Genomic DNA, 9463 nt, shown 5'->3' with positions numbered 1-9463 from the left:
TACATCAGATAACGTGAATGTCGGTAGCATTACAAAAAATCTTACAAAAAAAATCTTACACAGTGGTGATCATAAGATAGCTCAGCTCCTAGGTACGATAGAGCAATATGTTTGTTGTGCAAAAGAATTTTTAGGTTATATACACTCGTCAAAAAAATTATCGCAACACGTAATTAATATGACAATTTAGCATAAATTCAAATAAGCGTATCTCCGCGAAAAATTGTCGTATTTCAAAAAATTTTTTTTTGCTTTAAAGGGTAAAGTTTCTACTTTAAGGAACTTTCGTTCGATTTTGATTTTATTCACTCCCCCTTTCTCCATCCCTTTAAAAGGAGGGACGTCTTTTTTTTCAAAAAATTGCATAGTTTGACGAACTCTACGGAGTGTACTAAATTTTTTTCGCAAATATCATTTTAACTATCGTAAAATATGGACTTTTCTCTACAAATTTAAAAAAAAATTGAATACCGTACGATTTTTTTTCGTGAAGTTACAGCATATCAAAGTTACATATGCATTTTTGCCTATATATTCAATTATCGCCAACATTAGCATTATCCGATGGGCACTACGGGAAAGTTGCTGGTCGGATTTTGCCCATCGTGTGTGTGTGTGTGTGTGTGTGTGTGTGTGTGTGTGTGTGTGTGTGTGTGTGTGTGTGTGTGTGTGTGTGTGTGTGTGTGTGTGTGTGTGTGTGTGTTGGGGCAGGGATATATGTGTTCGTATTTAAAATTGTATATTTCTGCCTCGTCTTCGGATGACCTCTTGCAGGCGCTCACGCATATTAAAGCAGGCTCTAATTGTGGCTTGCAGAATTTCGAACCATATTCGATGTAGGGTTGTTTCCAATTGCTGGAAATTGGCTGGAAATTTTTTTTACAGAATAGATTAATAAATTAGTTAATGTGTTTTTTGAAAATAAAACTGCCATTTTGAGGCCGCCATATTGGATTCTACTAAAATAACACATAGCATTATAAAATAGATATATTAAAGTAATTTTTCCGGCCAAGGGGGAATTTTTAGCTAGACCTCAATTTTGGTTATAAAGCTGTTCCGTTTGACGCGTAACATACCATATGTATAAGGTATGATATATAATAAGATGGTAAAATAAGGTTTTGAGTATTATAAATAACAATTTTTTCTAAAAAAATAATTATATTATTAATATAATAACTATATATTTTTATTATACAACACTTTTTGCCACGTGAATTGGATTCAATGCACTACTAAATCATATAATACGAACAAATCCGATATACAAAAATGAAGAGAGACGATTCGACACCGACCGACACGTTGTTAAGAACAAAAGTGGCTGATGCAATTCTCTTGTGCCGGCACGCACTAATTGATTGTCGTGCTTAATTGCGTGGTCACAAATTCTATACAATTGAGCAAATATTGAGTAAATATAGATAAGAAATAGTTTTTGAATAAAAGAGTTTATAATTGTATGTATAATTGACAATTTAATAAGTACAATAATTGATATATATTTGAGAAAGAAATTACTTGATGTTATAAAGCAATAATTACTCGAGATACGTCCGCTTATAAGATCAATAATTAATCTCTATCTCATTGACAATTCAAATTTTAGATTTCATTGAGGATTAGTATGATGTTTCACTTTTAATAGATTTATATTTGATTAAAAATTGATAAATGATATTGTTTTCCACTTCATGGAGTAAATATGGAAAAGCCGTTTCTCCACGATTTGCAATCTGGTTAAACATATTTTTTTATTAAAATCCATTCGTTGTTTTTCTTTTACATTTATTACATATTTAATTTAACATAGAAGACATTGACTCTAGATGTCCATTAAGTAGGAGAAAATATGTATCAAAACAAAGCATACGAAATGTGTTTTTAATTTTAAATTTGTTATATGTATACAATATCTTAATGCAAACAAAAGTCATGTAATCAAAAGTTTTAAGAAATTGGATTAGTGTCAAAAAATTCTTTGTTAACTTTGTTTGGCATTACTAGGGAAAGAGAGAGAAAGAGAGAAAGAGAGAGTATTTCAAATTGATTGACACCAGGAAATATAAAATCATAAATTTATTTTAACGGCTGCAGCTTGAATGACTTATATTTTGATCTCAATGCTGACTTTGATTTTCACGATAAGTTCAATTGATTTTAAGTGGCAGTCACAGGTTTTCTTGAAAATTATGATGTAAAATACGAAATATAATTTTTTAATAATTTTTACAGACGCCATGTTTACGTTGCCGGATGCTTTAGTTTAGTACAACAAAACATAATTTTATAATATATCTACTATATAATAATAATAAATAATTTCACAAATGTTTGCCGCTTTTGGTGATGCTAAATGTATTTTCAAATGTAGAAACAAAGGTTATTGGTAGGTTTGTAATTTTTTGTATGTTGAAGGAAGAATTATTTTTGTCTATATCTATAATCTCGTCTTTTGCATTAAATGGTTCCAAAAAACTCATATAATATCACTAAATTGTAATATGTATATAGATCTAATTGAAAGCAATGTAGGATTGACCTTGCATAAATTTCTTTGATAATATGTTATTGCAAAATATTTAATTAAACATACTGTATGTGATGTTTCTCTAGATATTTATTACTTATTGAAAATGTAAAACTGAAAAATTGTAATTTTTTGTATGTTGAAGGAAGAATTATTTTTGTCTATATCTATAATCTCGTCTTTTGCATTAAATGGTTCCAAAAAACTCATATAATATCACTAAATTGTAATATGTATATAGATCTAATTGAAAGCAATGTAGGATTGACCTTGCATAAATTTCTTTGATAATATGTTATTGCAAAATATTTAATTAAACATACTATATGTGATGTTTCTCTAGATATTTATTACTTATTGAAAATGTAAAACTGAAAAACTGTTGTTGAAAAATATATGGTGTGTATTATATTGCAAGCATGTGATTATGTATGTATATATATATATATATATATATATATATATATATATATATATACACATATATGCAATATATACCAGGTGTCCCATTTTAAAGGACCCACTCAAATATCTCAGAAACACTGCGTTAAATCAAAAAATGTTTCCTACAAAAGTTGTAGGGTTTCGAGGGGGACATAACATAGTAATATTATCAACATAGTAATATTCTTTTTCTCGTGACTTTCAGTTTTTAATCAAAACGTTTATTTATTGTTTATACACTTAACTTTTATTTGACTATTATTCGTTAGCTGACTCCTTTGACTTTTACATAACGTACCGGTTTGTCATGTTTATCCTAGATTTAATTTAACCACTCTCCTCACGATGAGTGATATCAGTAACAGAAAAAAACTTGGTCTCTAAGAATATTAAACATTTAGTATGTTAATGCGATCGTTCTGCTACACTTTAGACAACTCCACACTTCCGTTACAATTTTCGATCCTGTACAATAATAAGATCTACAAATTTGTAAGTTATTTTGATCCGTTCTTTTTTGCTATATAAAACATAAAAAAAAAAAAATTTAACATTTACAATAAGCTTCCTTCCATAAAAAAGTGAATTTTCACCTACAGATTTTACGAAATGAATATATTTCTCATTATCGACTTCCTTGGCTTATCTACCCAGTGAAGAAATAACGTCGAGATTAGCTGAATATAATATGGAAGGTAGCAGTCTTTCACGTCTTGAACATCACAAACTAAATTTCGTCTAATAGACAGTTAATCTTTTAATTGTATGCGCTGAAGAAGGCTCAAAGAAAGAGCCGAAACGTACGCTATCATCGCTATGTATCATTATCTATGTAAACTATCTTTATATTACAGTTTACTCATTTAAATAAATGTGCGCCTTATTAACTGCGCCCGGGCTCTCATCGCCAACTCATTTTGAGACTCTAATTAGTTATTAAATTTTAGCAGAGCCGTAACGATTGTTTTTTACTTTAATTCAATCATTTAATTTATTAAAATTAAAAATTTTATTTATAAAAATAGCAGACTTTATAGCCTAAATATTATAATATAATGAGCGATTTCCTCTCATTCGGACATTTATTTATCCACTTTCTAAGTTTTCGATCAGTTCAATATCTGAATTCTCTGTTGGGATATATCAGAAAATAATTATTGCATCTTTTTAATCTTAATAGTCATTTTTTGTAAGCTTTATATAATTCTCATGACTGAAACTTAAATACGAGATAGATAAATCATCGCGCGTCGCATAGCGGTAAATGATAAAGAACTAATGACTACTAAATATCGTTATTTTTTTATATTTTTGGAATATTGCTGTAACATTTTTCATAATATATTACAGTTATATGTTCTTAAAATGTCTCTACAATATTACATTGCAACTTGTAAGATTATAACATTGCTGTAATGTAATTTAAATGTTCTGCGATGTATGTGATGTAATATTTATGTTACGTCGCAGTTATTTTAAGATAACTAGAAAATTATTAAAAAATATAACTATTATAAAACACAGTTATATTGTAACTATAAAAAAATTATATTACATTATTGTATATAAAATATAACATTTGTTATATTGCGTGTTACTCCGACGTTATATAGCGTTTACATTCTGTGCTTGCTGGGTTATTTTATATCAATAATTATTGTGACGTGACGCGCCTTTTGAGCGCCGTCACAAGGGTGAAAGCTCGACCGATGAGGGGGGAGAGCCGTCCTGGGGTTGCCCCTCACACTCTGAGAGGGAGCGACCTTAACGCGATAAAATTATATTTTATTTTATTTTGTTTGTATTCTATTTCCTGCGTTACCGTATTGAGCGAACGTGATTTGAAATAATCGCGAAACGACTACCTGAGTGGAGGACCCCTCAGCAAAATGTGAAGCAAGACGCCGGAGATCAGAGGACGAAGCTACCGTAGAAAGGATACCGCACCGAAGGTCATGTATCGAGCTCTCGTCGCTACCGCCATCCCGATATACCGTCTAAAATATAAATTGTTTTAGAGATCTGCTGGACACCCTAAAGGACACCGAGAGACCCCTCATGCTGCAGAATGAGTGGTGGGCCCCGTGTCAGCCCATAAACACCCGCGGAAAGGATTAGATGACGGCCCGGCCAGCCTGCCAATTCAAACCCCGGAAATCACGAATTATGGAGAGATACCGCCACGATACCGGAAAGAGCGGGAGACGAGTCCCCGAAAATCATCGATATAACGCCGAGGGCGCTGGGGGAACGACGGGCGGATCCAGGCCGCCCCACGGCGACCAAAAATCGACAGGATGCGCGGGAAATCGGCGCGAAACTCGAGAGACCTAAGGACTCTCTCTCGAAGAGTCACTTCTGTCCGGCGAGAGTTAGAGTGAGCAGCAACTTCGGGACGACAGCCGATCATCACTGCGAGATACTGTAAGCCGCCACTCGGGTAGTTCGTGAGTAGTAATTGTTCCCGGTTGAGCTAGTGTCGTGTATTACCGTGTCGTGGGTTAAGTTCTGCCGAGTAAAATCGGCGGCTTAATATCGAATTACCGTTTCCGTTCTTCAGAGCATAATCGCTCCAGATAATTGTTACCGCGATACTAGCTATACCGGATTGCGCGAAAGTGCCCCTCTCTTGATATTAAATTTGTTGAGAATTGGTCAATTTATTTTGATCTTAAGAAATCTTAAAAAAAATTTTGTTAAGAAAATATTTTTTAATTATATATGTATAGGGTTTGCTGGTATTGGAAAAAATTGTGCAAATTTCCATTTGCACATTGTTTCCTCATCATTTTATTTCGCTAATTAAGATGATTTTTCAATTATGGCTTCCTCATAGAGGAAGCTTAACTTGCACATTGCCATAATTGAAAAACTATCTTAATGAGCAAAATAAAATGGTGAAGAAGCAATGTGCAAGTTAAGCTTCCTCTATGAGGAAGCCATAATTGAAAAACCATCTTAATTAGCGAAATAAAATGGTGAGGAAGCAATGTGCAAATTTTTTTAAATAAAAGTTTCAATTTTATATTTAAAATATTTATTAATGTTTATATGTTCAATGTATAAAATTATAAAAGTTAAATATGTACAATCATAAGTTTTTTTTATTATTTTAACGTGAAATATATGTATGATTAACCGTCCTATAATACTATGACCATCTTTTCTCTAAAAGTCAGGAATAATGGCCAATGCTCATCTTTTAATATTTTGATAATATAAAATTTTTATTAAATATTTATTGTCTAATTTCAATGAAGTAATGTGCCAAATATATTAAAAAATTAAAAATAAATTACGGATTTTGCAATTTAAAAAATTATGGCCCTTTTACTCGAGTTTACCCTAAAATTTAATTAGCAAATTAAAGCCTTAATCTGCTGATTTCTGTAAAAAAATACATTAATAAAGAATTAATTCGTTATCTAAATTTTAAAATAATATGTTAAAATAGTAAAATATGTTTGTAAGTAATATGTTATATTATACCTTATCCCACGAATAATATTTTTTGACAGAAATCAGCTGATAACTGTCAAAAATATTAATCGGGTTTAAAGAATTATAACATATTATTTAAAACTTATTATTTTATTTAATTTTATTTTGAACAAACTTTCAAACTTCTAACCTTCGCAATAACAACTGTTCGATGCTACGAAATTTTATTATTAACACACTGTCAAACTACTAACCCTTGCGATGACAGTCTCGATGCTACGAATATAACGCATAACGCGAATCGAGACAGCCAATAGTCAATCAGTATCGTGGAAAAAAATCAACAATACTTACGAGAATCGACTTAACATGCCTTTTTTAGAAAGGGAAATATGTAGCTGCTAGTTAATATTTATAAACTTTTTACACCAATTGATTCTTTCTGATCATTTTGTGCTTAAAAATATTGAAGAAATTATCGCAAAATGAATATTTTAGGAGATATATTTCATGGTTTTATGTAAAATTATATCAAATTAAAAAATATAAGATATCTCTCGTAAAACATTCATTTTTTGACCATTCTATCCTCATAAAATTTTATGCAGATTATTGCGAGAAATTGATTTATGTAAAAAAATTAGGGTGCTTCCATTTAAACAAACCTAAATTAATCTCGAAATAATCTTGAAAAATATCAAAGGCAATTCTAGATCACGATATTCACGAATTATAGGTCCCCATTCGAAACAACATTTGCCAGATTTGTCTACTATATTTTTTTATTCTAAAATACCGTCATTTCGAGATATTTTCCTGTTAAGATTAAAGTGAAACACCCCATTTGTATTATATTGTATTGTATATACAATAATATATATATATATTTTTATTATCTGTGTCGAAGTTTCAGAGTCGAAGTAACAAAATTTCCATCGTAAAAGTGAAGTAAAACTATACGGTAAAGACAATACGTTAGGTTCACACATAAATCTGATCGTGCCAACCAGATATCATAGTAAATCAGATTTATGTAAACTTATACTGTTTTTTCCGTGTAACGTTAAAAATTTAAAAGCTATCCAAACTAGTTAAATTAGTTAAACATGTCCCAATCTAATAAATACAATACATAATCACCACTATTTTCGCTATTTATATATCTGACAATTGACCAATATTTGATCATTGAGTAAATATTATATTCCACAGATTGGGAAAGACTAAGAAAAAAGCGACAATATCGCTCGATGGTGCTTGCACACGAGTTAGTGACATTAATCGCAAACTAAGGTATCGATACTTGTTTATTGTCACTGTCCAGTACGTATATAATGGCATTCGAAAGTATTCTGTTTACGACTTTTGCATGTATTGCCATAATTTATCTCTACTGTAATATTCGCCGATTGGTTTCCATCAAAATGGTGAAAAACGTGCCCGGTCCAAAGGCTTTGCCGCTTGTCGGAAGTGCCTTATATTTCGTACGGAAAAATCCTCGAGGTAACTAGAGACAATAATAATACGTTTATATTGTAAAAAAAAGAAATATTAAAAAGTGTACAATTTGGAAAAGCAAGTTGAATTTTCAATTTTGGCTTTCTCATAAAGGAAACTTAATGAGTGAAATAGAATGGCAAGGAAGCAATATGTGCAAGTTTCCAATTTTTCACACTTTCTTCACATAAAATAACATTTTTTGTCACGTATATGTATGCGTGTATGTATAATATGTATGTACTTACATATGTATGTTTCTTTCGTAAAATTCAAAAATTTACATTTTTTGAAAAATTCAAAACTCTATAAAAAATAAACCCTTTCACCGATACTCGCCAAATTCAATATCAAAAATCTTCTAATGACACTCTATGCATGTAAAAAAATTTAGTCCGATATTTTAAAACTTACGGAAGTTAGAGCGATCACAAATATTTCTTTAAAAAAATTTCATAAAAATTTCATAAAAAATGAACCCCTTCACCGATCCTCGCCAAATTCAATACCAAAAATCCTTTAATGATACTCTATTCGTGTAACAGAATTTATCTCGATATATCACAATTTATGGAAGTTTGAGCAACCACAGACATTTTATGAAAAATAAAAGTTGCATTAAAATTTAAAACACTGTCTGAATTTTTATAAAAATGACAATAAATAAAAGAATTGTACTACTTTACTTGTATGTCATATTGAGCTCAAACAGTTCTTGAAACGTTGGAATTTTGGGAAATGGGCACATACATACATACACACCCACTCATACATTTAAAATAAAAATATGATTTTTTCATGTAATATTTTGGAACATTTTGAATACACCGGCATAGAAATCTAAAGAAAAATATTTTTTACAAAAATGAAGCTTCCTCTATGAGGAAGTAAATAAAATAATAAAAGAATCGGCATCTTAAAAATCTCTTAAAATTTCGATACTTTGGAATACAAAATTAATTAATATTGCATTTAGTTTGATATAATGAAGTATACATATGGGCAAATATATTTTTCTAAGTTTCAAAATACATTTCTTTTTCGTAGAAATTTTGGGTCCTACATTTGAGTTTGCGAGAGATTATCCGTCCCCGTTTCAAGTTTGGCTGGGCAATAAATTGTTTATTGGAATATACGAGCCGGATCAAATAAAGGTAGAGCAATAGCTTTCATACACGTTCAATAAAAAAAATATCTGTATTATATATGATAATTTTACAATTAATGCGATTTTTCTTTAATTTAACTTAAATAATTTTTTGAAATCTATATGTTAAAATAATATCCAAATAAATAAGTAATAGAGATAAATTAATAAATTTGTATGAAACATTATAGGCCATCTTACAGTACTCTGCGTTGATACCACTGCTTATGAACTGCTTATTGAACCAGCACTTGGTAAAGCATCATTGGTGACGACTCCTGGTAAGATATATTTTTAAAAATCAAGCTTAAGTCGAGTTATTTGTGATAATTTAACTTACAGTTGTTTATAAACAATTTATATATATGTAAGATTAGTACTCTGCGTTGATACCACTGCTT

The 9463-nt window shown here is 30.3% G+C and overlaps 1 long non-coding RNA gene across 2 annotated transcripts; it reads left to right on the top strand.

Moving 5' to 3' along the window:
- Window positions 1-5136: 5136 nt before the first annotated feature.
- LOC145948453 (uncharacterized) lies at window positions 5137-9111 on the top strand. Of its 2 annotated transcripts, none has more exons than XR_014427362.1 (3): window positions 5137-5424; window positions 7631-7921; window positions 8963-9111. It is a non-coding gene; the product is annotated as an uncharacterized LOC145948453 (long non-coding RNA). The 2 variants fall into 2 exon arrangements; XR_014427361.1 differs by having other exon boundaries at window positions 5143-5401.
- The last annotated feature ends 352 nt before the right edge of the window (window positions 9112-9463 follow it).

The sequence above is a fragment of the Prenolepis imparis genome, unplaced genomic scaffold (genome assembly GCF_030444845.1).
Source record: "Prenolepis imparis isolate NDT839.2.m4 unplaced genomic scaffold, iyPreImpa1.0 SCAF_397, whole genome shotgun sequence".
NCBI classification, from domain to species: Eukaryota; Metazoa; Arthropoda; class Insecta; order Hymenoptera; family Formicidae; genus Prenolepis; species Prenolepis imparis.
This window is presented reverse-complemented; position numbering and strand designations above follow the sequence as displayed.